We start from the raw sequence: 6,264 nt of genomic DNA, 5'->3' as shown, positions 1-6,264 counted from the left end.
CGACTCGTTTCATAATGGCTGGTGCATTCCATTGTGTTCATAAAAAAAGCAAATACGTGATATCGAGCACGTGATCATGATCGCATGAAGGTGGAAAAACTCGACGGGCTTCGAGATTAAGTGCGATGGAAAAGCAATGAGATGAGATGAGATGCAGTGCACGATGAATTGGATCGGTTGGCCTGCAAACTTCAACCCTCGGTCTGTGACCTCTCCGGCGTGCCCTGTACACCATCACAAACATGGCGCCAGGCACCGAACAACCTCCGCAACCGGGTTAAATGAGGTCATCGGCGCCAATGCTCCAGACATTCCCACCACCATCGAAACTAGTCATTCCGGTCTAGTCCACAAGAGCGCGACCGGAGAACGGAGAATCTTTGGGTAAGGTTAGTGCCGTTGACTCCAACTCCCGGCGCACCCAGCTCCCAGCGTTCCATTCCTTTTGTTTTTTATCTTCTGCCTGCTGTGCTGCACTTTTGTTTTTACTTTCGTTTCATCCCCGGATACTCATGGGCTCATGGTGTTGAAAAGACACCACTGGCCATAATTCAATTACAACTTACGCCAGAACCGTCGACTGGCGAGATTGGCGACCGGGAGCCACAGGGAGAGGGAGAGTAAGTGAATGCAACGGAGCAGCATAATAATGCAGCACGGCGCTGGAAACGATCCGGTTACAACCGGCCACGGCGACTGACTGCCGAGATTCCGATAGATCCATTCGTCCTTGCCATGCTTGCAAAAAAAAAAGCTTTTCTTTCATCCCACTCGACGCAGCCTTTCGATGCCGATGCCAGCAATCGTGTGCACTGCTGTGGGACCTTCAGTGTGGTGCATTTGTTGAAAAGTGCATTGCGCGGCTTTTTGAAAGTGCGACAAGAAGTGGGAACTGTTCTACCGCATTCGTTCAAACTCGTTTTGTTTTTGCGCGTTGGGCTAGTTTTGTGTTTCTTGTAAATAACTTCGAACTGCTGCGTGTTGGCAGTTCCAGTGGTCAGTTGTGGGACTCGATTCGAACAAAAGGTGGCGCGCGTCATTCTAGCAGAAAAATCTCCAAAGCTGTTCTGGTTGGCCAACTTCAAGCCTTTCTTGTTCAATGCTTCGCACAATACCGGTACACAAGTACGACAAGCACCGCAAACCCACCCCTATGGGGACCTCAATTAAGTTGACCCTCGTTGACGGAGCTCGCTCGATTGGGGTTCCTAGAGATTGAGGTGAACGTGGCCCGAGAACACCTAAGCTTAGTCGAGTCGCCATCGAGGCTTTTCCATACCCTTGCGTCCATTTGCGCATGCATTAGACGCTGATCTCGGTTCTTCAGAACGATCGCACTCGCCCCACTGCTTCGCGGCTCCACTCGCGACCTTAGTTGCTCAACTCAAGTTCATCCTAAATGAGCTACGCTTGATGCGGTCGCTTAGTGCGCAAATGTGCGGGACATAAAGTTCTTATGGCAATCGCCTAATTGCATCATCGAAACGAAACGGTACGAAACCGGCTTAATGTTGTTTGTGTCGTTTGCCATCCATCCGGCAGCATCCCTGAGCTGTTAACCAAAAAAAAAACCTCATCGCCGCTCTGGCCGCCGTCCATTAGGGACAGCAATAATCAGTGGGATAGCTGAAACCGGTGCGCGAATTTGCAGGATGCGGAATATCAAATGTTGAAAGTCGAATAAATTCAGCACAAGACAAACGGACTGTCGTTTTGCCCCGCGTGAGAGTGGCGATAAAAAAATATTCAACTTCTAACCGGTTGGCCAAAGTGTTCTGGAGCCAGTTCGTTTTAAATATTCTGATACTTCAAGGTGACACAGCATTCTAGATCCGTATCGAACCCCAAACCAAAATAAGCCAGGAAAGCGTTAATTCGGGTTATTTTATTCCCACATCTCTGTCCAACGTTCGCCAAACAGACAGGATGTTATAAATTTTATTTGTTACTTTCTTGGAATCTTTTTTCGCAAGGGAACATCATTCGTTAGCATTAACTGTGAGCGATAAAAGTAAAGCAGCTCTTGACCAACAACCAAGGCGATGTCGTCATTCGCAGCCGGATTTCCACATCGCACACCATCGCCTGATATTGCGAGAATCAGATGCACACCAGACGCGTCGATTCTGCTCTTGATTCCGTTTCCTTCCAAAGCCAGTAACGCTTACGCGGGTCGGGCAAAAAAGAAAAGCTCGAACAAAAAAAAAACGGCATCGAAATAAAGAAAGCACTCTGCTTGCAAGGCCTCGCTTAAGGAAAGGTTGAGGTTGTTCAGCTGCATTAGCACACTACAATCGAAAGGCATAGAAATAGAACCGAGGCCACACAAGGGAACTGAGTACGAGGGTAGGTGGGGTCGAAAGGCGCGAGAAACATTTAGCAGCATTACTATGCCGGACCTGGGTCGGTTTGGCCTCGATGGAAAGTGTACGCACGTATGCGGGCCCGAACCGAGATCGGTTTAAGCTGGCAGCGTGGAAAGTCCCAGGGCCCAGAGCCCCACCGGCCGGCCACGTCTCGTGGGCACGAACAAGAAGGAAAGATAAATCGGCATGCGAACGAGGAAGTGAAATCGTAATAAAACATAGAGATTAGAGTGTCTAGAGCAGCCAAACCGAGTCGAGCCAATGCTTCGGGGGACACGATACACGGGTGAAGCGGTTTTACATAACCACGACACACATTTTGCGCCACCGCTCTGCCGGGTGCATACCGGGGGTTTTGATCTAAATATCGTCCTGCTCTCCGGCTGCCGTTCGGGGGCTCGGTCCCGTCCTTAAATGGTGAACTAGGACGCGAAAGGAACAACAAAAGCCAGCCCGTATCGGAAAGTCCCGAGTCGCGAGGGCGCGTGTCGTTACGCTGGTGCGCCGTTCGGCTTTCGGTGGCGAACTTTGGCATCGCTCGACGCGCGGATTGGACCTGACCCCGGGAGCCCGGGACTCAAACCAGTGTGCCAGCAGCCAGAAGTGTTGCTTGGTAGAGCTGTTTGAGATATTGGCGAGAGTTGTCCAATAGGAGACGGCAGGTGAAACACGATCTGCGTCACCTGTTGCGGTCGATTCTCGTGGCACGATCATTTTGCAAATGCCAGCGACTCAGACAAAGGAAGAGGAGCGTCGGGCTAGCTGTTAACCAGTTACAACACATCATTGTGCACGCACATCGGAGAATGTCTATGTCGTCTATGTCGTCGGTTGTTATCAACGTATCACGGGCTACCCAGGACATGGGGTTGGTGATTGGCTTCAAATCATTATTCAATTCGATGCAGAAGAGGTCTGTACGATCAGCGCAGTCAGATCGCGATTTATTATATCGCCCGACACCATCACGACATAACGATCGAGAACCCGCGATCCCTGGACTGCCTAGCCAAAGACAATAACAAGGAAATGACGCCATCAGCACCGACCGTGTCGTTGGCAAAGCCCACCCCAAAAGAGTCGCCAAAAGAGAGCGTCGCTGACGACGCTGACTACCTAGAGAAGCACTGTAGATCCTTTTCCAAAATCCCATGCCTTGCTAGCGTACGGGCATGCAGCGTCACGATCGTCTGGCAGCGGGCCACCGGCAAACCCGCGTCTAAGCACCATTGCGCAAGCCATATTCATCGGAATGACGCGATAACGGTTTATGTTTCGAGCAGCAGCAGCAGCAGCAGCGACGACGACAGCGGCCGATGTGTTGTGTGTGAATGTGTGTGAGTGATTAAGGGCGGCCAGATGTACTGCAGTCGTTTGTCGCGTATTTGAAGCGCTTGGTTCGAGGTTCGTGTCTTATGCTGTCGTTTAGATCTTGTCGACAGCGCTCGGGTAAGGAAGATCCATCGATGTGCAGCCGTGCGGGACGACGCGTTGGTTAGGATGGCTGCTATGGCGGGGATTTCGTCACGCCCGGGTCGAAATCGCTTATCGTCCATCCGTCCGTCCGCACGGCAAGGTGTGAATGTATTTCAGTTTTATTTAAGCTGTCGAATAAAAACCGCTTCTGGTTCTTGCTCAATCCCCCAGCAGCGCTAGACGCGAGCCGCATATTTACGTTTATATTTGGGTACCGATGGAAGGTGGTTTGCTCCGTGGCCTCCACCAACCGTGCTCCCCCGCCTCCCTCAACGGTGTGGAACCAGCCCTAGCTTAACCGGACACTTTGCTTATACGGCGGGCCGATCTTTCCATTGCACGCACGTGCTCGCGGGTGCGCAAAAGAGTGTTTCGTGTTCTCGACGCGTTACGCCAGTGTGCCGGGCGGCTTGATCGATGGTGGTATTGGTTTGAGGGCGCTGGTACTGCTGTGTGACGAAATGGCACGGACGGACGTACGGATTTGAAGTACCCAAACACGTCGAGTTCGAAGTGCATCGAAGCTTCCACAGTGCTGACCCAGCCGGTGAGGGTGCTTGGAGCGTAGAGCGGGAGAAAGGTTGGCGATCTGCGCAATTCCGCGAGCATGCCTACGTTCGGCCACCTCTCCGAAGCGGTGGCCACTTCACTCTCCGCCTTGGCAAACGTGTTTTCGTGCACGAAAAGAGGCACGCGTACGCCCGCCGGTCGGTTCTTGTCGAGCAGAAGCAGAAGCTGTTCGAAGTAATGGGCACTCCTCGTGAAACTCACTCTGAAGAGCAATCCGCTCGATCGTTTAGCGTCGATTTTTCCTTCTGGAAACATCTCTGCTCTGTGTGTGTTGCGCCATTTCGACGGAGTACCAGCTGTCAGCCACTCTTCATTGTTTTGGGGTGGAAATGCATTTAAACGCTCTAATTAGAACACGGTTCGGGCGTCGGAATGAAAGCCTGTAGTTCGTGACGTGCGCGGAAATAGCACGAAGGTGTTAATGAGGCTTTGCCCTCGCTGATACTGCCGGTGCTGCGACCAAGGTTTATTGACCAGCTTGAAGGAGGAGAACCTCGGATGTCCTTCGTCTGTCGCACGATAATGCGCCCATGCTCGGATGGCAACCCTATAACAGGTAATCTCACTGCTGAGGGCCAGAAATCACAAAGGGCTCACAGCGCATTGATCGTGAGAACAAGCCGGAACGATAAAACTATGCTTAACACATTCCATTTGGATTTATGGCCCTAAGGTTGGCTGTCGCCAGTAATCTTCTCCAACAGTAGATATGGACGTCAAGTTTTAATCTGTCCAGCTGCCGGATTTTCGGCGGCTGTCACACGCCATGAAAAGTGAAACCCTCGGAGCGGTTCTGCGCCTACACCAGGGAGCCCCAATCCATAGAACCGTGATCCACCAGTATTTTCGAGAAGTTTTTCACGGACAGTTTAGAATAGAAAGCCCAACCAACATTCCAAAGCCTGCAACGTCGAAGCATTCCAATGTCAAACGGCTTACGATTGGAACTGATAGAAGCTTCTACGTCTTCCACTCGAAAGGCCAAACAGATCGAAAAGAGGCGCAGTTTGGGCCCACCTAATGCCGCGATTCACATTTGACGGGACGGCTCAATTGTACCGCTTACCTACCATCTGTATGTGTGAGGTGTAAGGTTACGAGCCTCTTGATGACCACCTTTATTCTGACAATTGCTGCAGCCATTGACGGAACTGGACGGTCTCTCGAAACATGACAGGGTGTCCGATGTTCGGCAATATCGATGAGCACACGCACAGTATCATCTGTTCGACTTCACCGACCCAAACCAGATATTGGAAATCAAGGCCACGGTAAACACACGCAGCTTGCGTCCGGTGGTTCACCGAAGCCGTTGGCTTTGAACATCTTTCCAAATTCCAAATACTAATGTGACATTTTTAACCTAAGCACGGTGGTCCGCGAGTGGGAATCGAAACCGCCGATCTACCGGTGGCATATTAGCAAGTAAAATGAACGTCCACTTCCACAGGACGAGCCTCCTTGCGTACTACCGCCAGATTTCGGAGCTTTTGGGCCAGTGCGGGATAGGTGCATCTTGCGTCCCCGTACAGGTCGATCGATTGCGTTACGCTAATCTGGACACGTTGGGACACATGGATCGATGGCACATTATGCATCTTTATTGTTTCGGATGCACCGGCAGCACGAGGAATGCTTCTACGAGTTGCTAGAAATGAATGACTTCTGCCACTTAATACATTCATAAATTACAAACGCTATTTCAACCTAAACAACTTTAAAGTGTATAACGTTTGGAAAGAGAACCGCTGAGCGGCTTACCTTCAAGGGTTAACTCTCTCAGACTCTCATTTTCTCCGTCGACGCCTTCTCCCAGCAACGCCGACTGTGTGTGAGAGCGTAAGCGAACCAG

This window comes from Anopheles stephensi, chromosome 3, assembly GCF_013141755.1.
Source record: "Anopheles stephensi strain Indian chromosome 3, UCI_ANSTEP_V1.0, whole genome shotgun sequence".
NCBI lineage: Eukaryota > Metazoa > Arthropoda > Insecta > Diptera > Culicidae > Anopheles > Anopheles stephensi.
Note: the sequence above shows the minus strand (reverse complement) of the source record.